The sequence below is a fragment of the Ursus americanus genome, chromosome 9 (assembly GCF_024610735.1).
Source record: "Ursus americanus isolate L20-20 chromosome 9, mUrsAme1.1.p, whole genome shotgun sequence".
Taxonomy (NCBI): Eukaryota; Metazoa; Chordata; class Mammalia; order Carnivora; family Ursidae; genus Ursus; species Ursus americanus.
This window is the reverse complement of record NC_142135.1, coordinates 35475237-35502772: the sequence shown is the minus strand read 5'-3', so window position 1 is coordinate 35502772 and position 27536 is coordinate 35475237. Positions and strand designations below refer to the sequence as shown.

The following is a 27536-nucleotide window of genomic DNA, read 5'->3' as shown; positions in this document are numbered from 1 at the left end:
TGAGTTATATATTATTTCATACGTATTGTGAATTATCTGTAGGATAAACTCCTAAAAGTGGAATTGTTGAGTCAAAGAATATGTCTAATTTTCCATATTGATATCTATTGCCCACTTCTCCCCCAAAGTGATCACATAAATTAACAGTCTATCAACAATGGATGAATGCCTGTTTTCCAGCATCCTCTTTGACAAAGTCTATCATTAGACATTTTGGTCTTTGTAAATCTGTTAAGTGAAACGTGATCTCATTTTCATTTAACTTACATATTTTATTATGAGGTTGTTTGTGTTTAATATTCACTCGTATTTCCTTTCTTAGAACTATTTGTTCATGTTAATTGCCCATTTTTCTATTAGGTTGTTGACCGATGGATTGGTATATACACATCATATTTTATGGAAACTACTTCTTTTCTTCCATATGTATTTTTTCTAGATTGCTATTTAACCTTTCATTTCATTTATATGTTTCTTTTTTTGCTTTGTCATGTTCATTTTTGCCAAGAACATGACAACTTTTAATCTTCTCTCTTTTTCATCTTCTGTATATTGCTAAGTCTTAAAATTTGTTCCTTTTTTACTATTGTGTGATGGGGGGAAATGATCAGGCCATTTATAAGCGAGGAAGTACAAGTGGCTAATAATAAGCACATAAAAATTTCATCCTCATAAACAACAAAAAAATACAAATTGATTTCATTTTTTATTCTAGCAAATTAGCAAAGATAATTAGAGTGAAACCAGCATTGCTATACTCTGTTGGCAGGAGTACAAATTAGTTTAATACTTTTGGAAAGCAAATTCTCAGTAAGTAGCAAAAACGTTAAATTTTTGAAAACTCTTTATTCAGTAATGGCACATCTAGAAATTTATCCTATGGACGTACCATCGAGATGGACAAAGATTAATGCCTGAGATGTACTTCTACCCCGCACTGCTTTAACAGGGGAAGAATTGAAAGCAATTCATAAGTTGTTGTCCTACAAGTAAATCACAGTGTATCCATACCAATGAAGGCCACACAGCTACAAAATTAAAGCTCAAAGCTGTTAATGATGGGGGGAAATTCTCACACTCTTACGCTACTAAAGATGGGATACAAACTTGCTTAGACAGTGAGATAACAACTGCATTAAAATAAATGAAAAAATGAGAAGAAATGTCAAAGCAGTGGTTACTTGTGTTTAGAAAGATTATGCATGAGAATTTTCTCCTTTTTACTCTCCCATGATTTCTCAAATTTTATAATATGCATGTATTATATAGTCTGATAAAAATCAAACTCAAAATAAGCACACAGAAAAGGAATGTAAACCTATTTCTAGGATTTATTCTTCTTCTTTGTGCTTCCACGGTGACCACATAGGCCTTTATTTATTTATCTTTCACATTGGGATTGTGGTATGACCCGGTCTTGCCGCCTCTGGTCTCCTCCAATGCTCTATTAGATTCCTGGAAAATACTATCATTACTCAAGACCCCACAATGCCTTCCCACTCCCTACCGCATGGTGTTTACATTACTCAGGCTAGGACATCAGCCCTCCATAATTTGGCCCCATTCTACTTAAATCATCCAAGTGGATTTCCTGCTACTCTCCAGGGACATCCTGCACCCTAAAGTGGTCTTGTCACTGTGCCACCCCAGGCCTTTTCTGTGACTCTTGCTCATTCTGTGGTTGGTTCTCCTACCTGCCTTCCTCGTGCTCCCTTTGTGCCCATCTCTTCCACATCCTTAGAAGGCTCCATCTTCTCCTGGTCGACCTTCGCCTCCCCCTTGGTGGAACTCTCAGAGCATGGCCTTTTAATCTCAGCTGTAGCCTAATGCCTCACGGTTCTGCCCCCATTTCTCATGTGCTAATATGGACTCCCCAGCTGTTTTGAGAGCTCTGTGAGGGCAGGCAACGTGAATCATAATCTTCTTTTCCCTTCCCACTTGGCTCTGCAAAGTGCTGAGCAGAGGGCAAGCCCTGACCAACTCCTGAGGAGGCTGCTATGGTGAGCAGGCTCATGGGCAACGTCCACTGCTTTCCCGTTCTTCCCCGGAAGCCTCTCTTCCGAGGAGGCCCGGCCCAGTGGCAGAAACAAATTAGAGGAAGCCCTGGAATGGTGCGGTTCTCAACCCTGGCTACCTATTATAAGCATTTGGGGAGCTTTAAAAAAATATAACTGCTTGCTCTCTTCCTCCCCACCCCCCTCAGAGGTTTAGAATTTAATTGGTCTAAGGCGGGACAGCACTGATGTGTTTTCTAAAGCTCCCTAGCTGACTCTAATGGTTTCACTAACTGAGCCCTACTGCTTTCAGGCCCCAGCCCTTTTGGCATGCACCCCTTCCAGCACTTTCCTGTCTCGTTTCCAGGCAGGAAGTCATCCTAGCACTGGCCAGAGACTCCAAAGAGACTGTCTTTAGATAAATGCTCTGGCATCAGCTATAGCCTTTGTTGTTTTTCAAAGGTGTTTACTTTCAAATTGACAACTGTCTGCATTGGAGCCTGCTCTGAAGATTGCCTTGTAGGGGTTGCCTTCCAGTCTAGGCACCAAGGGAAGTGAATGAACAGACAGACCAGCACTAGGGTTAAAATAAGCTCAGATACCCCCAAAGAAAACACTATTGTTATAAGGTACAGCAATTTGATCTGATCAAAGCAGTTTGTTTCATATGGAAATACAATACATAATTTGTGTGATAGACCTAGAATAAAGTATCAAGGAAAAGAGAATATATACATACAAAGAGGAAAATCTCAATCATTATCAACTATTATAAAAATCTGACTCATGTATTAGTGTACAACCTGCTTATTTACACAATAACAAAAGCAACAATAACATTTTTTAGCACTCTTCATGCACCAAGAACATGCTCTAAGGTTTGGTGGGGTTTTTTTGGTGTGTGCTTGTTTTTTGTTTTGTTTTCTTTTGTTTTGGATTGTTTCATTAATCTGACAACCCTGTGAGATTGGTATTATTATTACCCTTATTTTATAGATGAGGAAATTGAGGCACTGAATTACTAAAGAATTTGCTAGCTGGTAAATATCAGAGTCAGGATTAGAAAACTTTCAGGGCTTCTGTTCTTAAAAACTTTCTAAGACTAATTCCCATTTCAAAGGAAAATGAGATTTTCTTTTTGATATCCAAAGTTTCTCAAATATCTGAGTATGTATTAAATACCTTCCATTATTTTTCTTTTATAATTCTCAATGAAAATTCTTCCAAAGTATACTGTACACATCACTGATTCTTAAATAGAGGAAAGCAAACACAATTTAACCTTTTCTTAAAGACTCCATGCTAGCATCCTAGACTTTTATTACTTGGGGGAGGCTAGATGGAGCCTGGTTCTCTCAGGTTTTTTAAAGCTTGCAAAGTTGGGTCATTACGACCCACTGCACTGGACAAGTGCGGTGGCCACCTTTTCCCTCAGTCCCTTTTCAAGGTGACTGGCTACACCGCTCACAGGCCTGGCTGAGGCATTAGCCCCAGACAGCTGGGCTCTGTTCAGCGCAGGCCTTGGAGCTCCTCAGCCACAGCTGATGACACGGAGTGGACACCTGCCCTAAAGCGGCCATGCTCCAGGCTGGCCAGACTTCTACAATATGAACCCGTAGGAGAAGTTGAGCCCAAAATGGGCAATGTGCTCCAGATTCTCCCTTTGGGGAATCTGAACTGGGAATTGCTAGTTAGCAGTGGGAGCTAACAGGGTATATGTAGAGAGAGCCGATGGGGGAGAAAAAGCAAAAGTTATGAGGAACCGGATACGATGGTACGTGGAAGCTGGGCAGTAGAAGAGAGAGAGAGAGAGAGAGAGAGAGAGCGCGGGAGTCACAAGTCAAGTACTTTCAGTAGTCGGCAGGCTATGTGGCTGAGAGAAGAGGGCGTGGCGAAGGTAGTGGGGCCTAGTAAAGATTCCAGAGACTCCCAAATTCAAGTCCCACCTAAAGACTGGAATTCACAGCAATGTGGAGGCACCATGCTGGCCAAACAAAATGAGTCTGCAGGTTGGAATAGGTCAAGAACTGGCCGTTTACACATTCCAAAGAGAGGATGAGGAAGCCGGTGAGACACGGCCAGCCGTTGCCGGAGAGGACAGCTAAGTCACATAAATAACTAATCACCGAGGTGACGAGGTGCGAGCTCCTGATGCTGAAGTCCTGGGGTAACCTTGGATTCTTGATGGTGTCCTGGTTCCAGTCTTCCTGAGGTTTGGCTCTGTGACAGCGCCTGTTCTTCCAGAGGCTTGGTGATCTGGCCTTCAGTGGTTCCCACGAGGCCCTGTGGGGCTGAGATCCCTGTTTTCTTCATTCCTTGTAACTTCTTCCCCTAATATTAGATGTAACTTGAGCTGTTCCTCGGAACTAAAAGAACCTAAGGAAAACACTCTAGATGGCCCCAGATTGCTCTCTTTTTCCCCCTTGGAATTATTGTTCTCCTATTTATAGTTTTTCTGCTTCTCCTTTGCTGCTAGGCTGTCAACTGTCACTTTCTATTGCCATAGTGTATTTGCTTGTACTAGCCATTCTGTCTTTGTTATTAAGGCTACTTGTAGACTTGGACACTAGACCTGGAAGCTTGATGGAATTGAAAAAAATTTTAAGTAAAAGGGCAATTAGAGAAGGGTGAGTTTTAATAGACAAGGCAAGAAACAACAATTGTTGGAGAGGATGTGGAGAAAGGGGATCCCTCCTACATTGTTGGTGGGAATGCAAGTTGGTACAGCCACTCTGGAAAACAGTGTGGAGGTCCCTTAAAAAGTTAAAAATTGAGCTACCCTATGATCCAGCCATTGCACTACTGGGTATTTACCCCAAAGATACAGACGTAGTGAAGAGAAGGGCCATATGCGCCCCAATGTTCATAGCAGCAATGTCCACAATAGCTAAGTTGTGGAAGGAGCCGAGATGCCCTTCAACAGATGACTGGATTAAGAAGTTGTGGTCCATATATACGATGGAATATTACTCAGCTATCAGAAAGAACGAGTTCTCCACATTTGCTACAACATGGACAGCACTGGAGGAGATAATGCTAAGTGAAATAAGTCAAGCAGAGAAAGACAACTATCATATGATTTCTCTCATCTATGGAACATAAGAACTAGGATGATCGGTAGGGGAAGAAAGGGATAAAGAAAGGGGGTGGTAATCAGAAGGGGGAATGAAACATGAGAGACTATGGACTATGAGAAACAAACTGAGGACTTCAGAGGGGATGGGGGTGGGGGAATGGGATAGACCGGTGATGGGTAGTAAAGAGGGCACGTATTGCATGGTGCACTGGGTGTTATACAGAACTAATGAATCACTGAGCCTTACATCGGAAACCGGGGATGTACTGTACGGTGACTAACATAATATAATAAAAAATCATTAAAAAAAAAAAAAAGAAAAAAAAAAAAGAGAAGGGTGAGTTTTATAGTATGTCAATTATATCTCAATAAAGCTGTTACGCAAAATTAAATAAGCAATGAAAGACTTTTAGTGTCACGTGAGCTTCAGTATATGTTTTGGAAATGCAATTTGTTCAGATGTCTTTCTTGTTTACCTTAATACTTTTGGCTCTAATCCAATCAGTGACTGTCTTACTAAAATATCTCTCAGTTCTAAGGAATCAAACACACTGGAGCCAGCACAAGTAAAGGAAAGGAGATTTATTTTAAGACATTATACAGAACCCAGCTGAAGAAAGTATGCATGGTCAGACAGATTCTCAGTCATTCTGTCTCTTTCTCTCCCTTTCTCCAACTAGCTGCTTGGTTTCCTAATCTCTCTTTGTCCTTGTTTCACATCTGTTCCATTTTCCTCTTTGCCAACTGGTTATTCTGCTTCTCTGTAAGGATTTTAGTGTCTTTTCCCTCCTAACACTGGCAGATGACTTTGGGTTGCCATACTGCCAGTTTTGGCAATGACTTTTCATGACCTTGCATCTTCATTGCCAACAACATCCAATTCTGCCTCCATGTCTCTGAGAATGTGATTGACCCAGTTTGAGCCTGGTGTCTCCGCTCCTGGTCAAATTAGCTGGTCAGAGAGCTAGTTAGTAGGGCAGGGTCCCTATTCCTGAAAGGATGCCCTCACAGTCTGCCGGCAGCCGGCTCTCTGAAGAGATTTTGACAGGGAGGAAATGATTGGCATTTCCACCTGAGTGAAATTTCTAAATTTCTGAGCTCTATTTTGTTATTACATATTTACTTTTGCTCTTCCTCATTTTTCTCCATTCAGTGCTTAGAGTCCTGCTAACAATAACCAGTTGTTGGTGGTATTACCTATCATCACCTGGAATTAGTCAATAGTCACTATCTTGATTTTCATTCATGTACAAATATGAAAAATATTGAGGGCAGCAAGACAATTCCCTTCACTTCTTTTTTTTAAAGGTTTTATTTATTTATTTTTGCTAATGAGAGAGAGAGAGCAAGAGAGCGCAAGCACAAGCAGGGGGGAGGGAGAGAGAGAGAAGCAGGGTCTACACTGAGCGGGGAGCTGGATGATATGATGATCTGGGGCTCAGTGTGGGGCTTGGTGTGGGGCTCGATGTGGGGCTCGATCCCAGGACCCTGGATCATGACCCGAGGATCTTTGGATCCTACTACTCAACTATCTTTGTAAAACTTTACTTCATGTTCAACTAAATATAATGCGTATTTCATTTTTAACAATATAGCTACGAGCTGTTGTTGATGTTTCAGTGAAAAACCGCTCTAAAACTCCACCTTGCATCTACATGGGGAATGCTTTCCTGACCAAAAAGTTGTCACTATTGTAAGGATGTTTTGACAGTTTGTCTAAAATCACTACTTTGTATCATGTTTCCTTCCCTTCACAAACGTATGAAATAATTACGAGTCAACTACTGGTGGAAGAGTTTATTATTAGCTTTTCAAAAGATGCCAAGTGTTAGAGGAAATTTTTCTCCCAGGCCAAGACAGGAACAGTTCTATTTCAAAAACAATAAAATGCAAATTAAATGTTTTTCCATTTTTAATCGAGCATTGAACGGTTCACAAAACATTTTTCTCACATGTGATTGAACTTAATACTCAAAATAACGTGCTGAGGTTAGTCCTGTAGTGTCATTTTGTAGCTGGGAAACAGGGTCAGAGAGGTTACAGGACATGTCCAAAGTCATATGTGCACCAGATAAACACCAGGTAAACACTTTTTACTCTAAATCTTGTGGGTTTTGCATGGCACTATGCTTTTCCTTTACTTTATCCCTAACAGTTTCTGGGGGAGGGGGCACCAGTTAACTATTTCAAAATCTGCAAATTCTTGATATAAACTCCTCTGTATAATCTCAATTGGTCTCTCTAACTGCAAAGCCCATACACTTTATGATATAACGAAACTACTGCTGCATTGTTTATGCTAAATTAAGAGTGATGGATTGAGGGCTGCCACAGCCTAAAATAATGTTACACCGGTCCCTCACAGTTGAAATCACACATACTATTTTTTTTAAGTATTTTTTTAAGTATTTTTTTAAGAATTTATTTATTTTAGAGAGAGAGCAGGAGCAGTGGGGAGAGGGAGAAGTAGGCTTCTTGCTGAGCAAGGAGTCGGACGTGGGGCTTGATCCCAGGACCCTGAAATCATGACCTGACCAGAAGGCAGATGCTTAACCGACTGAACCACCCAGGCGCCCTCACACATATGATTTTAATTGTAATATCTGTGTATCCCTTTCTAACTCTTTCTAACTTTGTCAGGGATATAACACTAATTATGGAGATTAAATAAAATGCAAATCTCTAACGAAACCATTCTTGCAAAGAGTAACTGTCAATGCTATCAAAAAGGAGCAAACCAGTCCCCTAGATGAAGCTGTGATTGTGTGTTTGTGGTGGTTAGGATGTTAGTCTATTCAAAAGAAGAAATGTTTTTTAAGGAGATAAGTGCATTTGCTATTCATATGTAAAAATAGATCCTATTAACTACCCAAAGGGTTATTATCACTGAAGTAGGCAAATAGGGCTTCTAACTTAGAAAACCCTCCACAGCCTTAGCCGTTCAAATTATTCTTGGTATACAAAAGTAGTATAACAATGCAGCTTTTTAAAGCCTCTAATTCAGACTTGCCATGAATTTAGATTTGTTTTCCTCTCTATTGCTCACAAGATTTTGCTATGTTTATTATTATACAAAGGGCACACATGAGATTGGAATTTAGGTCCTCTGTAGTCACAATTCCCTAAATTTTGTTTGTTAATATCACATTTGCTGCTTATAACAGGATTCTCAGGACTGTGCCAAGCAAAGGAATTTTAATAGTTCTCATGGTTTACAGAGTATAAGCAAGAAATAACCCACAGGTAATAAAATACTAAGAAACACAGGGGACACCTGCCAACACATGAGTTGTTATTTATTTATTTATTTATTTATTTATTTATTTATTTATTTTTCAAATCACTCCTTCTTTGTGTGACTATATTCCTAATCTCTTTGCTTGGAAACATTTAGGATCACTTGAGGGAGAAACATAATCTAGACACTTAGGCAACACTTTAAGAGAGAAGAAAGCAGGGATAGCTGAGGGAAAGAGCTGAAGGGCTAAGGGCTGCAGTGCAGAACAGAGAGGAAAAGTGAGAGAAAAATGTAGAGAAACAGCAGCATTAGATTTCTGTTTAGACCAAAAGAATTAAGGTAGATGTTAGGAAGAAGTGAGAGGTTATTTAAATAAGACCACAGCATTGGAAAGCTTTGAATGTAAAGAGAGGTAAATAGTCTCCTTTTCACACACGAGTTTGTGGAAATGTGAATTAAAATTAAATGTGTAAAAGCTAAACAATAGAATTATATGTTTAAAGGGAGGATTTTATCCCAGAGTATAAATAGAAATCGTGTGTATCTATATCTATATCTGTGTCTCTATCTATAGAGAGACATAAAATTTATATTCATAGTTATATATACAACTTCTTAGATATAATCTTTGATAATGTGGTTCTAGCATTTTACTCATATTCTCGATTTTGTATTTTTGTGTTTTTCCATCACAACCGAATAAAAATTAACCAGTTGAAGTCTAAAAAGCATTTGGGGAACCTGAAGATTTGTTCCTTTCTGACAGTCACAGTTCTCTTAAGTTTGCAGGATCAATGCTTTTTATTCCTATTAGTAACACTTCTATTTTATAGTTTACACTCTTTAAATAAAATAAAGGCAAAATATAATAAATGATTCAAATAATTGTCCAAACACTGTGAGGCAGAGAAAAATGGCAGTATGTTTGAAACTGACCTGTAGTCTACCAGCCAACTCCCCCCACTGACCACAAATAATCATTGAAACAATGAATCTGAGATGCAAAGGATCCAGGTTTGGCATGTGGAGGCAATTTAGGGGCATCGTCTAATATATGACTGGAATGAAGTCAAGGAAATCAAGTGAAAGGTCTAATGCTAAAATTATTTATTCAGGAGTATTTGCAATGTATTTGGATGTATATTAATTAAAAAAACAAGAGATTAGGTAGAAGGAGGATATTTTTTAAGTAAGGGAAAAGATAGTAGAAATTTAAGTATTCTGAAAAAGGCAAATGTCTTAGTAAAGGTTCAAAGGATTTGGGTTATTTTTATCTTAATCTCCATCAGGCTAAGTGCCTTGGACTTTGGAAGTCTTGAGAGACACCCGGCAATTTATTTCCCTTCAATGGGCTTCATTTTCCACACCTGACAAATGAGAAAATTATTCCTTATTGGATTGATGTAAATATCTGCAGGAAAAATACATGAAACACTAGTGCAGTGACTGACACACAGTAGGCACTTAATAAATGGTAGTTATTAGATGGATATTTTAAGGAATAGTGACTTCTGATGATCATGGACTGTTGTGACCATAGTTAGCAAAGGCTACTCTGATTGGCATTGGGGAAAGTCACACCAATAGCAGGAGGAATTACTCTGTGGCTTATGTCTGCAAAGGCTGCTTTATGGGTAATATTTTGCAAAGACAGCAATCTTATGGTAGTAATATTTTCAGGACACTTTCCCTTCACCGCCCTGTGAAATGGCTCTTGTGTTCATCCTCTTCTTTCCCTTCCTACTACCACTGCCCATATTGATGTTCATACGCTTCAGCCATCAGCATGGCAAAATCTTCTAACTAATGCCTGTCTCTAAACTCTTCCCTCAACACATGGTCTCTGGTCAAATCCTCTCAAAACTGATTTATTATTTAGTTGCCTCTTCAGAACCTGCGATAGCTCCCTGGTGTATACAGAACAAAGTGTCCATCTTCCTTATCGTTTGATTCAGCCTTCCACAATGAGCCCCCTCCGCCGACCTCTGCAGCCCTATTGCCTCACACCCCTGCCTCTAAAACCCTATTCTACTGCCACATGAAAACAGAGATGTTTCAAGAATAAATCCTGTACTTGATGACTTCTGAATCTTGACTTTTTCTGCTTCCTGTTTTCTTAGTCTAGAATGTCCTTTCTCTGGGTGAAATTCCAATCACCTGCCAAGGGTCAACTCAAACCCTATATCCTCTGATGAGTAGTATGTCAAGCTGGAATCAGTTGCTTTCTTCACTGTCCCTATGTATAACTTTAAGTCCTATAATATGCTGTATATTGTGATAAGGAATTTGTTTCCTCTCTAGACTGTAAGCTCCTTAAAAGCAGGCAGTTTTCTTATCCATCTTTGAAAATTCTTCCTCCTGGAAACCACTGAAAGATGACTGGAGTTATGTACATAATAAGCGACTAAGGTATAGCCTCTCCTGAGGGCTAGGAACTGTATCTGAGGTCCTTTTCATGACTGTAGGTTTTTGTCCTATTAAAGTACTTTTCTAGAAGCATGATAGGACAGACACTACCAGGATGGTTCAAAAATATGCAAGCCAATAAATATGATATACCACATCAGTAGAATGAAAGATAAAAATATGATCATCTCAGCAGTTGCAGATAAAACATTTGACAAAATACATCATCCTTTCACAATAAAAACTCTCAACAGATTGGGTGTGGAAGGAACATACCTCAACATAATAAAGGCCATATATGACAAGCCCACAGTTAACATGATACTCAACAGGGAAAGATTGGAAGCTTTTCCTTTAAGCTCAGCAACAAGACAAAGGGTGCCCACTTTTGTCACCACTCCTATTTAACATAGTATTAACCAGAGCAATCAGGCAAGAAAAAGAAATAAAAGGCATCCAGATTAGAAAGGAAAAAGTACAACTGTCTTGTTTGTCGATGATATCTCATATATAGAAAATTCTAAAGACTCCACCAAAAAACTGTTATAACTAATCAATGAATTCAGTAAAGTTGCAGGATACAAAATGAACATACAAAAACCAGTTGCACTTCTATATACTAACAATGAAATATCTGAAAAGAAATAAAACAATCCCATTTACAATTGCATCAAAACAATGAATCACTTGGAAATAAATTTAACCAAAGTGGTGAAAGATATATATACTGAAAACTGTAAGACTTTGATGAAAGAAATGGAAGAAGCCACAAATAAATGGAAAGTTATCTCATGTCCATGGGTGTGAAGAATTAATATTGCTAAAATGTCCATACTACCCAAAACCATCTGTAGATGCAGTGCAATCCTTATCAAAATTCAAATGGCATACTCCACAGAAATATTAAAAACAATCCTAAAATTTGTATGAAACCACAAAAGACCCTGAACCCCAAGGCAATCTTGAGAAAGAAAAATAAAGCTGAAGGCATTATACTTCCTGATTTCAAAGTGTATTATAAACCTGTAGTAATCAAAAGAGTACTGGCAGAAGAATAGACTCATAGATCAATGGAACAGAACCAAGAGCCCAGAAATAAACTTGTGCATATTCAGTCAACTAATATTTAACAAGGGAGTAAAAAATACTCAATGGGAAAAGGATAGTCTTTACAATAAATTGTGTTGGGAAAACTGAATAATCATATTCAGAGAAATGAAATTTCTTTCATACACAACTCACAAAAATTAACTCAATATGGATTAAAGACTAAAACATAAAACCCAAAACCATAAAACTTCTAGAAGAAAACATAGGGGAACAGCTCCTTGACATTGGTCTTGGCAATGATTTTTTGGATAGGACGCCAAAATTTGCACAAGCAACAGAAGCAAAAATTAACAAATGACACTACATCAAACTAAAAATCTTCTGCACAGCAAAAGAAATAATTAACAAAATGAAAAGGCAACCTACTGAATGGGAAAAATATTTTCAAATCATTTATCTGATATGGGGTTAATATCACAAATATATATATAAAGAACTCATACAACTCAATAACAAACAACATAAACAACAAGAAAACAACAACAAACCAAAATATAAAACAATTAAAAAATGGGCAGAGGAACCAGATGGATAATTTTCCAAAGAGGACACACAAATGGCCTGTGGGTACATGAAAAGGTGCTCTACATTACTGTTCATCAGGAAAAGGTAAATCAAAACCACAATGATATGTTAGACCGGAGACCATCAAAAAGATAAGAGATAACCAGTGTTGGTGAGAATGTGGGAAATAAACTACTAATACATGCAAAAACATAGATGAGTCTCAAAAGCATTATACTAACTGAAATAATCCAGACACAAAAGGCTCCTGTTTGATTCCATTACATGATATTCTGAAAATGTCAGTTTAAGGAGATAGAAATTAGATTAGTGGTTGCCAAAAACTGGCAAGAAGAGAAAGGAGATGCAAGGGAACTTTTAAAATTTATTGTGGTTAATATGACTGACTGTGTATGTTTGTCAAAACTCATAGAGCTGTATGCCTAATATAATAAACCTGAAAACATATGTATCCTAAAAAAAACAAAAAACAAAAAACCCTTCACTATGCATCCTACTCTCAGTGATCTCTGAGGGAAGAGACTTTTTCTGTGTAATTTGCACTCGGCTAATATTTATTTACTGCTTATTATGTGCCACGTGTGCATGAACTGCTGGGACCAGGGCGATCAAGACGATTTGCCTTTGTCTTCAGGGTATTAGTTTGAGGGTTAGTTACAGCCTGGTCCTATTCCTTTTCTTTTCTAGCAAGCTTTACAGAAGAGTCAACTAAACATAATGTCCATATTTCATCTTCCTACACTCTAGGTTTCCCCCCTCCATTTTAGTAAAATTCCATTTTTGGTAGGTGACCAAAGACTTCCTATGGCCAGTTCATCAGAGGCTCTTCAGTTCTTACTTTATTTGATGTTCTTATGATATTTGAACTGTTCATTCCATTCTCCCTGCAAACTCTTTCTTTCCTTGATTTTGGAGGCACCCCTCTGTCCTGATGTTTGATTTTTCATAGACTTCTACAATGCCTACTCTTCTACCCAGTAATTTTCAGTATTCCTCAAGGCCCTAATCTCTTAGGGTCTTCTCTCTTCTTCCCTTTCTTCTTTTTTAGTAGGTTCCATGTGGGGCCTGAACTCAGGACCCTGAGATCAAGACCGAGCTGAGATCAAGGGTCAGACGCTTAACTGACTGAGCCACCCAGGTGCCCCTAGGGTCTTCTCTCTTCTTACATCATGTTCTTCTTAGGAAGCTGCCCATACTTTCTTAAGGATTCAACTACTATGTATGTATCTAGCTAGAAATTTTTGTTCATCTATAACAGAGACCCCCAAAATAGTGACTTAAACAAGGTGCAAGTCTGAACATAGGCAGTCTAAGGCTGGTGCAGAAGCTTCATGGTGTCAACAGGGACACAAGTTTCTATCTTTCTGCTCTGGTATCCTTTATTTGAGGATTTCATTTGCAGGGTCCAAGGTGGTCTAAACTGACAGACAGACCTTCAACCTAGAGGCTGCAGGAAGTGGGGGTGAAGATGAGCACCTGCCCCTCACCCCTGTGCTTTTAAGGACACTTCTTGGAAATCCCACAGAATGCTACAATGAGAATTTAGTCACAAAATTACAACTAGACAGGGATAGAGGGACCCTTATTTCTGGCAGTAATATGTCCAGCTAAAAATGGAGGTACTGTAAAAATCACCACTTTATAATCTGGACAAGCATCATCAGAGAATGTTCAGTCTGGGGAAGAAAGTTTGCTGAAGGGCAGAACATTTTTTTTGAAAGATTTTATTTATTTATTTGACAGAGAGAAAGAGACAGCCAGAGAGAGAGAGACAGCCAGTGAGAGAGGGAACACAAGCAAGGGGAGTGGGGAAGGAGGAGGAAGAAGCAGGCTCCCAACAGGGAGCCCGATGTGGGGCTAGATCCCAGGACTCCGGGATCACGCCCTGCGCTGAAGGCAGACGCTTAATGACTGAGCCACCCAGGCGCCCCTGAAGAGCAGAACATTCAGATGGCCTTGCAGTATTTCCCCACAGATTGCTTACTGGCCACAAAGGGGGAAATAGTAGCTACACAGTGGAGAAACCAGACCGGGTGATCAAGATGAACATAAGCAGTGAGGAGCAGCCAGACATCATGTGGCCTCCAGATGTGACCCTGTGAAGGACACGACATTGCTTATGTGGTATTCCAGCTGGAAATGCATAACCTGAATCTAATCATGAGAAAACATCAGACAAACCCAAATTAAGAAGCAGTCTATAAAAGAACTGACCTGTACTTTTAAAATAATGTCAATGTCATGAAAGACAATGAAAAGCTGATGAACTGTTCCAGATTAAAAGTGACTAAAGAGACATAACAACCCAATGCAATTCGTGATCCTGAACTGCATCTCCTACTGCAGGAGAACAAAATGCTATAAAGGACATTACTGGGACATTTGATTAAATTGGTGGAGAGATTTCAGAGAGAAAATGAACAGGACCTGATGACTAAGTGTGCTGATTTGTTTTTTTCTCTCTATCCCCAGGGCCTCTGTCTTAATTCAGGTTCTCAGCATTTCTCCCCTCAGCCCTTCTACAGAATTTTCCAAGTGATACAACAAAGTCCATCATCTTTCTCTTCCAATCTGTCCTCCATATCGTCACCAGAGGGATTTTTTTTGAAGCACAGATCTGATTATGCCATATTCCTTGTCTTTGTCCATTTGGGCTGCTATCACAAAAATACTATAAACTGGATGGCGTATGAACAACAGACACTTACTTCTCAAAGTTTTGGAGGCTGGAAGTCCAAGATCAGAGTGCCAGCAGATTGAGTGCCCGCTGACCCCATAACCACATATGGCAGAAGGGGCAAGGGAGCTTTCTTGGCTTCTTTTATAAGGGCACTAATCCCATTCATGAGGACCTGGACCACATGACCTAATCACTTTCCAAAGGCGCCACCTTCTGATATCATTATGTTGGGGGTTAGAATTTTAGCATACGAAATTGCGGGGAGGGGCACAAAGATTCAATCTATAGCACTCCTAATTAGAAGCATGTGTGGCTTGTATGGCTTACCCTTAGCCTGCTGTATGAGACCCTTCTCTATGTGGAGAGGGAGCTCTTGTGCGCCATTTCTCTCCTGCACTCCCATCTCAAATGGCTCTAGTATGACCAGTCTCTCCACCTTCAGTAGTCACGACATAACACCCAGGATGACATAATGAGGCCAAGGATGAGATGGAATAAGCCAGCAAGATAGAAAGTTATTTTGAAGCTTTTATCTGGTTTGAAATATAGGCTGGACTATCATGTGAAAGGACTCCATTACGTTTTTTTAAAAAAGGAATTAATTTTTCAGAGAAATAAATAAGTGTCTACTGTTTGTGCCAACTCAAAGGACAGGGCAAATGAAGATGGGCTTGTTGGCCGACTTCCATCCTGAAATTTCCTGTGAGGCTATTAGATGCAGCCAGCTAAGGATCTCATTATCTTAGTCAGAATTATTCTATCAACAGCTCTTTTTTTTCTGTCACAGCTGGTGCTGAGAGCCATATGTCATAAAACACCCTGTACTCTCAAAGTTTAGATCCCTTGCTGAATGGAAAATAAATCACTGTTGTTGAATCAAGTGACCCATGGGGTTCCCCAAAGAATTTTCCTTCATATTTTATAGTTTTGCGGTGAAAACTCATGATTTTTCTTACCCATGTGGCTTTTTGCCCATTTCCCATCTGCTTACTCCTATAATTTTCCCAAAATGTTACTTCATCAATCTGTTCAATAAACAAAGATTGCTTACCTCACTTGCTCTCAGGAATAAGGAAGCTTCCCAGGAATTGCATTTAGTGATGAGTTGACACATTTCCTTTCCTCTGGACTTACCAAATAGGATTACCAGCAAACAAATACTTGCCTAGAATTGAAGACAGACCATCCAGCTATTACATATTAATATCTAGTCCATATATCCAATAACACAAACATACATTTTTTAAGGCATCAGCTTTAATTATTGTTAAGCATTCTCTTCAAAGTCAAGGGTGTATTAATTTAATGAACAGTGAGAGAGGATTGGGACTACAATTGTGAACTGCTGGGTGAAGATTATTCTTTCCGCACCATGTATTCTGTCAAGTCAAATACGATTGTCATTTGTGACCAAACACCATGCTCATCTCCACATGGGAGAGATGGTCTACGGAGCTCCTGATAGCTTTGTAGTTCAGAGGGATTCTACTCCGTTATTCTGTAACTAACCTATGTGGTTGGTATGCTTCTATTTCTACTTGGCTCTGTAAATACAAAAGTCACTTACCTTATATTCTTGGAGTGAGTGAAGTAATATATTATCTGTGACAGCAGCAATGTCTAAGCTATAGATCCATTTTATATAAGTTATTATCCTTAGACTCTTACATCATCCACAATTTCCAATTAGATTCCAGGAAATTGATGAAGAAAATCTGAGTTACTCTCTCACTTTCCCAGAGACTACTACCAGTTCATCAGTATTTATGTAAGTTTCCAAAGAACTGCCCAAAATCATATGTGTTAGATGCTCCCAGATACAGCAAATTAGTGATTACTCTTTTAATGGGATAGATAATATCGCCCTACCCACCTCACCTGGGGCTTGTGAGAATCTTATGCAGTAATTTACAGGAAAATGTATGAAGTGTTATTCTAACATTAAATACTGTTATTAAAAATAACTGTTTCTTAAGTTACACATATGATAGGAGAATTATAAGCCTAGAGAAACCATGTAATATTATTTTCTGATAATAAGTAGACATCTATGCTGTTCACAGACCAGGAGGAGTGGTTCCAAAGCTTGGTCATTCATTGCCAAAGTAAAATCAATTGAGCTTGGAAACCCGTCTTATGGTGAGCCTTTTTGGGACTGGACTTCAACTATCTGAACTGTTCCACTCCCGAGGCCTTATTTAAAGTTTCTAGGGAGGGGGCATCTTTTATTAAGCCCTTATGTGATCTCTTCTCAAAAATAACAGTCAATGGCTGCAACACTGGAAGGCGACGGGGGTGGGGGAGGCAGCCTGTGCTCAGTATAGCCATGCAGGTTGTTTAAGACTGGATCCGTTCTGAGTGGTCAGAGCCTGTGTTAGACATACCAGGAAGTAGAATCATTGTTACTATCATCCCTATTTTAAAATTAGGGAATCCAGAGGTTGACTAACATTCTCAAAGTCACACAGCTAGTTAGTGCTAGCGCTAGTGTTTGAACTCAGTCTGTCTCCAGGCTCTATGTCTTAACCTTGACACTATTGACAAGTAGTTGAGTGCAAGGGTCTGTGGAAAAGTCACAGTCAGGATATGTGGGGGAATCAGATGAATGGAGAGGGTACAAAGGGGATAGGGCAGAACCCCAGAGGCAACTCTGTCTGCCCTACCCCTGGAAAAGGCTGGGCAGAACATTGGTAACTGAATATGTATTTATAAGGAGCATTTGAACCAGGTGGGACCTTGAGAAATAGCCTGATGTCTTCCTTTTACAGACAAAGAAAATGCAGTACCAGAGATGTTATATGAATTGGCTAGGCACACTGCTTGTTCATTAATTTAATCATTCATTTAGTCAAGTATTGTACTAGGTGCTAGGGAAACAAGTAAAATTATGAAACCGCTAAAAATCTATAGAAGACGTATGAGCAAAATGTGTGAGAATTCAAAGATTCTCTGGGGGAGTCTGTGAAGGCTTCCCAGGGGAGCTGGCGTTTGGGCTGAGTCTCGAAAAATGAGCAGGGGCTTGCCAGAGGAGAATGAGAGGAAGATCATTCCAGCAGGTCCAGCTGGTTGGTGGCCGAATGCAGTCTAAACCCCTGTATCTGACCCAGTCCAGCGCTCACCTATCCATACTGCATGGAAAGAAACCCCTGTCTTGGGAAGATTCTTGACAGGAACCTGGAGAATGTATCAGGAATATATATACAATTGGTGGTACTTGTGTAAATTTTAAATCGTTTCTGCTTTCCAAATGCAAAGATTTCACATCTCTTACTACTGATTTAATTATAACCTGCATCTAAATTGTAAATTGTATCTAAATTACATATAGGAGATATTTTAATATATCTATTTTTTCCATTTTAAAACCACAGAGATAATTTACTGTACAACTGTCTCAAATTACTTTTATGGGTTTTTTTTTTTTTTGCTTAAAGATTTCATGTGAAAATTGTTATTTTACTATTCTTTTAAACTTCATATATGATTGGTGAGAGTGACCACTGTCTTTCAATTCCAATCTCTGTTTGGCAGAGCATTTCTTAACATTTCCTTCTAAGAACGATAATATATTTTGTTTTCTGCTAGGATCCTAACTCTCTTAAGAAAGTATGACTGGCCAGAGCCTCCAAGATTCAGTCTCCTTGGTCTTGACTAGTTGCAAAAATATATGTAAAATTCATGGACTTTGTTATTTTTTAGTTAAATGACAATTTTCTTCCAAGTTGTTGTTTTCTTTACACTAAAATAGTAACTGATTTGGTTAACTGTGTTTTGAATATATGTGTTAAGCTTAAACCCTGACAAGGGTTCCTGGCAAAGGGGGTGAATTGGAAGTCGAGTCCAGCCTGAGCCTTGCGATTCGCACATAGTGGCCAGTTGGGTCAGTAGTCGTTTTGGTTACCCAAACACAGGATTTGTCTTCTGTGAGAACGTAGAAAAACTTAGAATACCAATTCCAGTTCAACGTTCGCCTTGTAGAGGAAGGCTTATCACTCAGGGCTGGGTTCTTTTTTTTTTTTTTTTAATTTTATTTCTTTATTTGTCAGAGAGAGAGAGAGAGAGGGGGCACAAGCAGGGGGAGCGATAGGCAGAGGGTGAAGCAGGCTCCCTGCTGAGTAAGAAGCCTGATGCAGGGATTCAATCCCAGGACCCTGAGATCATGACCTGAGCTGAAGGCAGATGCTTAACCAATTGAGCCACCCAGGTGTCCCAAGGGCTGGGTTCTAGGTGCACCACTAAATTAGCTTTGAACCCATGGGTGAGCCAGGACTTGAACCCAGACAGTCTAACCCCAGGACCCCTGCTCATAACTATCAAGGTATGTGGACTCCCACCGTGCCCCTCTGCTTCCAGCCTCAATTTACAAGTCAAATCACATGAGAGCTCTGGTGCCCTGAATTTCCGTCCTTGTTGTCTGCCTTCTCCCCTCCCCATGACATAAAGAACTCTTCTTCCCTGGTTGTTTCCAGCAATTGCTAAGGTAAGGGATGAGGGGACAAAAGTGCTCACATACTTGCTTGTTGGTAGCCTTGAGCCTGTTCCTCCTCTTCTGTTCCTATTCCCATCATCAATGTTTACTGTCCGGGAAGGTGCTTAAAGGTTGTCTCAGACCATGGGGTCTTCCAAAGAGCATTATAAGAAGCAACAAATACTTGCATAGCATTTACTCTGTTCTAGACACTATTCTAAGTGCTTGGCACATATAATTCATTTGAGCCTGGTGAGGTAGATACTATGTTATCCCTCCCTTTTATAGATGAGCACACTGAGGCATGGAAAGGCTAAGTAACTTGTTCAAGGTCCAGGAGCAGAGAATAATGAAGCTAGTCTGACTTTGGTGCCCTTGGTCTTAAGCACATAGCTTATTACTAATGTTCCAAGACATGCTCCCAATGCGTCCAATAGTTGAGGTGAATGAATGGCTCTGGGCTCCTTTCATTAGCGACAAGAAGGACTTGCTCCCAGCTGGGGCTACGCTCGGTCTTCTCAACTCCAGGTACCATCTGTGCTCAGATTCTCTCAAACACTCCTAAGTTTTCTTGAGTGAATGTTTCCTAAGGAATATTCATGTTTCCAGAAGCACAGGCAATGGTTTACCTGCACTTACAGGTCAGTTTCCTACACAGAAAACATGGAAGCAAACAGAAGTAAAGTCTGTAATGATGCAGTTGTCTGTTGCGTACAAAGCATTTCATGTTCATTTATTCATTTGCTCGCCAACAAATATTGATTGAGCACTTGCTCCGCCCTCTGGTGACATGGTGGTAACCAAACAGCCCACATTCCTGCCTTCATGAAAGTCATATTCTTCAACAGAGCACTTCAGCTCCTTGGAGTCATGCCTCAGTCATGTCCACATTTGAAGAGTGTCTGTGCTCCACATATGAATGATTAAATGGCCCCATAGCCACTCTCATGGGCCTGCAACCTGTGTAGCTCCTTGGGGTCCCATGCTTAGAAGGGGTATTTGTCTCAATGCTCTGCTGGCATCCTCACGACTTTATGAACAATGGTCCTGCATTTTCATTTTGCACTGGGCTCTACAAATGATGTAGCTGGTCCTGACTGGTCCTTTAGCTCTCCTTGCTTATGAAATTGAAAACTGCTTGCATTCTTGAAATGAGATTGTTTCTCTATTCACATGTCAGGGATCCCTGGTTTAAGGTTCCATCACAACACAAACTCAAGGTCCAAGATGATGGCCACGGGGTTACTTCCTCCTTCCCCATCTCCCTCCAGAAGTCACTATGTTTTGTTGTGCATCAGTTGGTTCCTGTAACTCCAACAAAGATCAGTTGAAGACATGAACTGGCATTGGTTATTGACTAATAATAAAATAAGGCCAAACTCAAGGAATAGCATCTTGCCCCAAACCATTGGCTTGATCTCCTATGGCATGTATTATCTTCCCACTTGCAATCCATTTATTCTTTCTTCCTCTCATTTCTTAGATAGTGATGGAGGTGCAGAGTTGTCTCTTCAATATCACATGGGACTGAGGGGATATGATAGAACTGAAAAGAGAGATACCCATGACCCTGCTTTTAGCCAGATTGTGATATAGGCAACTGGACTCTACATTTTTCCATGACCTTTATACCTCCTCAGTGTCCATAGCCCATTTGCTCTTTTTCCTTTCTTAAAACTTGCTCTGTGGAAAGTGGGAAAGAGATACAATCAACTAAGTTTCAACAAAATGCAAATGACTGGTAAGACTTAACGTGTACTTCCTCTCATGCTATTTCACTTTTAATTTCGTACAAACCCCATTTAATAATGTTTGAGGATGAAGAGCTGATAGGAGGATTCTATGCCAGTGAGTGGGTGCTAGAGGCTGTGTGGGGAGTGATGGGGAAAAGATGAAAGAGGAAGAGAGAAGAAATCTTTCCGCTGACTCTGAGGAGTGGTCCTGAAAGACCTTTCTGCCTCAAATAAAATGGAATTGCTCTGCCCTTTTGAATGTGTAGGCTGTATGTCAGGTGGAAAAGGTAAACTGAAAACTAGGTCGTAGACCTCAAAGCCCAAAGAAATAAATGAATGTTTCAAATGGTGACGGGGGCATAAACATCTCTGTGAATTAGCATGGAAGGAGACTGGTCCTGTCAATGCCCTAGTTAACACTCCTGGGATGGTCTGTTCTGACTCAGGCTTTTCTTGATGTGGGGGCAGGTCTATCCATAGGCCTCTCGTTTTCCTTCCCTATGAGTCCCTTTGTTGCTGGCTGGTAAATTACATCTCAATGTTGCTGTTGGTCTTCTGGCAGCTCTGCCTGCAATTTTTAATACAAGACTAGCACAAAGTTGACTATGAGGGACCAATAGTCTAAGAATATACATCACAGAGAGACAGGCACGTTCAGTTAATTCAATGGAGTCAGCTCCCAAGAATGAATGCATTGTAGTACCATGACATTTTTTGCCACGATTTTTTGTGTAAGTTTAGGTGAAGTGTGACTATAATGAGAGACTCTGAAAGAGAGGGTCAACGTCATCGGGCTGAATTTGTCCTTTGAGCTTTGGAAAGACCCTCTGGGGGGAACAGAGGAAGCAGCTGGAAGGAGAGAAGGGAGCAGCAGATGGTAGAGTACTGGAGTTGATTTGGGGGGCCAAATCATCCCCTTCAAGAGAAGTGAAGCAGGGTGCACAGGACCAGATAGCATGATTGTGAGAAGCCTCACCTCAATTCAGGCAGGGTGGTGGTGGGGGGCCTGGACTTCCCATGAAGAATGGGGTGGCATCCTGAGATTCAGGGATGGGGGGCATAGAGGTGGCATTACATCATCTATTGGACACAGTATTTAGTAATAAAAAGAGGCTGAAAGTCATATGATTTACCTTTTAGGGCTAATCGAGAGAGGCAAATGTTAAAATATGGACAAGCATCAAAAGACAGATGCAAAATGACAGTATCAAAACCTCATGGACTCTTTGGGGGTGTCCTAAGTTCTACTAGGAGCTACAGGCATATTTCTTCTCACTGGGGCAGAAAGCAGAGGTTTGGCGGCAGAACACCAGGAAGGTGGTCTGTCAATGAGCAGAGAAGACCAGCGGTTTGTGCATGGCAGGAAAAAAAGGAAAGCTTCACTGGGGTTGGCATGTTCGCTGGACAGGAATATAGGGGTGTGTGGGGGGGGGGTAGGGGGCTGGGTATGGACTGTTGGGGAGGTACAGGGTCCCTATACACTTAAGAGTTAAACAGACCTCACCTTTAAGACCTGGATGTGTGGAGCCTCACTTTGAGGCAGGGGTCAGTTTGAATTGAGCACAGGTTTACAAAAGTGGAAAACCTATTCCACTAATATTTTGGGGAGAAATCATCTTGTCCCCAGTCTGTTGATCTGAGAAACACCTATTATGTAATCTTTTCCTATATCTTTTTACTGCCAAATGAGAATGATAAACTCAAACATTCCTCCTAAGATAATGTATAAAAAATGCTTAGCAGAAATTTGTTGCCTAGAAACAATTTTCATATATTTAAAAGCTCTTGTGTAATTAAACTACAAATCAAAACTCTCCCTTTTGTCAAAAAGGAGAGCCCCCTAGGCATGCAAGATGGAAAGAGGTCTGTTGTCATCACTCTCCATGAAATGACTGGGACTTGGACAAGGCATTTTGAAGGAAGAACTACCAGAATTGGGTGATTAACCACATACGGCAGGTGAGGGAGAGAGAAAGCAGAAAGAAGAACCAGTTTAGGGGAGAAATAATGAATTTTATTGCAGTCAAGCTTTTGTCACGTGGGAGCAACCAGCAAGCCTGAAGGAGAGATGGGGTTGAAGCTACAAATGAGGGTCCTTTGCTTAGAAAATGGTCGCTAAAGTCCTGAGGGTGGGTGGATCCATGAGGCAAGAGTAGGGAGCCAAAGAGGAGGATGGAGGTCAGGACGTTAGATATGGCAGCCATTAGGAGGTAGAAGGAAAGAGAAATGCAGACAAAGAGTGCTGGGAAGAGGTGAGAGAAAAACCACACTGTTGCTATGTCTCAGGAGTGGAGGGAAAAAAATGATCAAGAGCATCAAGTGACCAGTCGACTGATAAGGAAAAAAGTTCTTAGACTTGGCAAATTGAACTCATAGGTGAACTTTAGGGCTACAGCTTCATTATATTCCTGAGAACGGAAGCCAGATCACAAGGGGGTTGAGGCATGACTGATTTCGGAGAAAGTCCGTGAAGATTTTCTTTTGTTAAGTTTGATTTGAAATTCTAGGGCCAAAAGGCAAAGATTAAAGGTCTGAGTCATTGAGGCAAAATTGGGTTTATTAGGAAGGCACTGGGGGTCTTTGGAAGGCAGTAAGTGAGCCAGAGAAAGGCAAGAGAGGCTTGTCAATGCTTTTTTTTTTTTTTTTGCAAGCCCATGCAGTTTTCACAGCCTCCTCTCGTACAGTTCCTATTTCCTCCTTCCCAGAAGCCTCGGAAGGCAGGCACCAACATTTCCATCTTACACATGAGGACGCTGAACGTCCACGAAGCTGTGGCTCGCCCGGGGATGTCACAGCTGATCTGTGGGATTCAAATCCCGTGTCCTTGTTCTCTGTATTCTGACATGTTTCAACTTACAGGTAATGAGAGTCTTTTAGGCAAAGGGCTCAGATTCTGGGCTTGAGGGTTCCTGTTTTGGCCAAAGTTGATTGGAATATGTGGTTACTTCTTGGGGATAATTATTCCATGTTTGTTTTGGTGAGGAGGGTGGGGGATGGGTCAAAAGTCAGTTGGATTAGTGTGGCTCAGACATGTGTGGTAAAGTGCATTCACTTTCTCTTACTGCGAGGCATGGTGCGAATAGCTGCTCTGGGCAGTCTCTTGGGAGACTGAGTAGGAAGTACAGAGTCCAGTAAGTACCAATGATGCTGGAGTCCAGAGTGCTTAAGGGTACAAAGAACAGGCAGGTCCTCATCAAGCAACAGGACAGAGTTACCATATAAATAGACACAATCACTATCATAATTGCAAAATTGCCCCGAATAAATAGTCATTTAAGGGTTGTTTTGGCAGTGTTTGGCCCATAGTTTTGGTTCTAAATGAGTAGATGTTAGTTGAATAAAATTACTGAATGAATGAATGCATGATAGCTAATGAAAATATTCTCAAATGAAATGACTTCAGTGGAGAGTTCAAGAAGAAAAAGTGTAGAATGTGTATGTGTGTGTATGTTGGGGAGATTTTCTCCAGGGTCCTGGGCAGCTGGGACCAAGGCGCAGGGGTGGTGGAGTGTAGAACACACGTAGGAAGGCGGTTTGGTGGAGATAAAGCCTGACGTTCTGGTAAGTGAGCCATGGTAAGTGAGCGATCTGAAAGATCAGTAACCAGCTAGTTGCCACATTTTCTTCTTTTTCACATCTTTGAGGGAAGCTTATGAGCACACACCTTGCTCAGGGCTAAAACTGTAACTGCTGGTGTTTGCAGTTAGAATTTTAATTCCAGCACACCTCCAAGCCAATTTGCCTGGCTCTTCCTTTTCTTCTCCTTTTTTTTTCTTTTTAAGATTTGTATTTATTTATTTAAGAGAGGGAGGGAGAGAGAGAGCACAAGAGAGCACAAGCAGGAGGGAGGGCCAGAGGGAGGGAGAGAAGCCGGCCCTCCACTGAGCAGGGAGCCTGATGGGGAGCTAGATCCCGGGACCTTGAGATCATGACCTGAGCCGAAAGCAGACTGACTGAGCCACCCAGGAGCCCTCGCCTGGCTCTTCTGATGCCGGTTTTACCCCACTTCCCAGGCCTGGTATCCTACAAAAACCCTGGCATAGAGTGAGACAGATGAGGCTCTGACCTTGTATACAGGAAACTTTCAGAGTAAGTGGAACCATCGTTTTCTGAAAAGATTATGCAGTTAATAAGGCACAAAATACTTGTTTTTGAATGTCAGTCAAACAAAACCCCCAAGAGCCTAATTTTAAAACAAAAGAGCAAAGAAATTTCAGCTCACTACAAAGCATGGACTGTTACTCCCTTACCCTTTGTGTCCTGTTTAACAGATAGATATTGCCTTTTGTTTGTGGAGACAAAAATAAATGCCATTGAAATCTTTCCTAACTTCTCATATATATTTCAATTTTCCCCCACCAGATTAGCTTAGTGGAAACAGAAACAAAGGAAAAAGGTACATTTTTTTTTTCATGACACAGGAATTCTAATGGCAATTACATATCAAAGTGGATATTGAAGATATTTATATTTCATCTTGATGTCAAGTTTCTTTGTTTATACTACTCAAGGAAGTGTTTGTGGGATGTATAATATAATAACAATTCTCTGCATTTTTTTTCTTATTGATAAAATTCTAGAGCATACAACAGGATAACAAATGCCTGTTGAACTTGGGTGGGAGGGGGTGTTAATCTATGATGACTTGTTCTATTTTATAACCTCTCATATTTTGTCAAACCAGGCTTTGAAAGTAGGCTAATTATATTGTTTAGTTCTGCCAAAACATACAACTATTTAGAGTGCAATATTAAGCTACTTTCCCATCATGGTTCTTTGCTTAGAATATCTAGTAGTACGTAAATTGGGTTTCTAGATAAATGGACTCCCATGTATTCAAGGACGCAGTAGGGCATAGTGCAGTGGTTAAGGGAATGAATAGTGTGGGGTAGAAAGAGCAGTTCTGGAGTTAGATGACTTGAGTTCAGATCCCAGCTCTGCTGTTCACTATTGCGGTTCACTACTGGGGTTCTTGGATAAATCAGTGTATTTGTGCAGATAAGAGTAGTTGCCTTAGAGGGTGATTGTGAGGATCAAATGAGTTAATACATACGAAATACTTAGAAAAAGTCTGGTCCTTAGTAAATATTCAATTATTGTAAACTATTATTGAAGGGCTTTGTTTTATTTAATTGTGACAGATCCACCATGTATGATTCTCTGAACTTTATTTTTAGTAACATTTTTAGTGAGATATAATTCATACCACATTTCACAAAACATAAAATTCACCCTTTTCCCCTCATTTCATGATATATCCGCAGGAAACTCTATCACCATTATCTATCTATTTGGGTAGCTTTAAGCCTAAGCATTGCCTTCAAGGAAGGAGGGGATAATCTCAGGAGTACTGTGAAGAAAGCTTCCCTGTTAGTTAAGGAAAGGATAATCTTGTACTAATTTTAATATGCTTTACAAGAATTTTTGCCCTTTGGGGGCACCTGGGTGGCTCAGTTGGTTAAGAAACTGCCTTTGGCTCAGCTCATGATGTCAGCATCCTGGCATCGAGCCCCACATCAGGACCCCTGCTCAAAGCGGAGTCTGCTTCTCTCTCTCCTTTTGCCCCTCCCCCTGCTCATGCTCTCTCTCTCTCAAATAAATAAAATCTTTAAAAAAAAAGAATTTTTGCCCTCTGGTTTTATGTTGTGAATATGGAATACATCAGTTCTATGGGATTTTTTTGTGGTAATACTGTATATGATTTGTACCATTGCTGGAAGGATAAAATACAAATTAAGCAATGTGAACAACTTCCTGAATGATTCAAAAATAGCTAGTTTGAACAATGTTCACCCAATTCTTTTCATGAAATTTCTTGCCTCTAAGTTAGGGGTTAGCCTACAGAGAGACTTACCTTTCCATGTCCGTGGAATGGAAATATTTGAACTTTAGACATTGCTTTATACATTTGGAGTACCTAATATCATTGATATTCAGTATTTCAAATGCCAACTGTCCTTCTGGCGACTCACGAGAAAACCTTGTTTTCAGGTCTTAATTTGTACAGTAGGCAGAATCATGCCTCCTCAAATATGTCCACTTCCTGACCCTTGGGAACCTGGAACATGGCATTTTACCTGGCAAAGGGGGAGTAGATTGTAGAGTAAAGGAATTAAGTTTGCTAATCTGTCAACCTCAACACAGAAAAATTCTTCTGGATTATCCATGTGGACCCAATGTAATCACAAGTGTCCTTAAAAGTGGAAGAGGGAGGCACGAGAGGAGAGGGTCAGAGAGAGAAATGTGACAACAGAAGTGAGTCAGTGTGATGGGATGTGAGAAAGGCAGAGCCTACCATTACTGGTT

The 27536-nt window shown here is 40.3% G+C and overlaps 1 protein-coding gene across 3 annotated transcripts in view; it reads right to left on the bottom strand.

Moving 5' to 3' along the window:
* Nucleotides 1-27536, bottom strand: part of ANKRD46 (ankyrin repeat domain 46) — a 219115-nt gene that overhangs the window by 14603 nt on the left and 176976 nt on the right. Inside the window, exons 8-9 of one of the 3 annotated variants that reach the window (XR_006781093.2) lie at nucleotides 16081-16194; nucleotides 13854-14445 (exon numbers count right to left, since the gene is read on the bottom strand). The gene's annotated coding sequence lies outside the window, so the exon portion shown is untranslated. Of the gene's footprint in view, nucleotides 1-13853; nucleotides 14446-16080; nucleotides 16195-27536 lie in introns of those variants that run through there. The other 2 variants (XR_015725786.1, XR_015725785.1) reach the window with 2 other exon arrangements.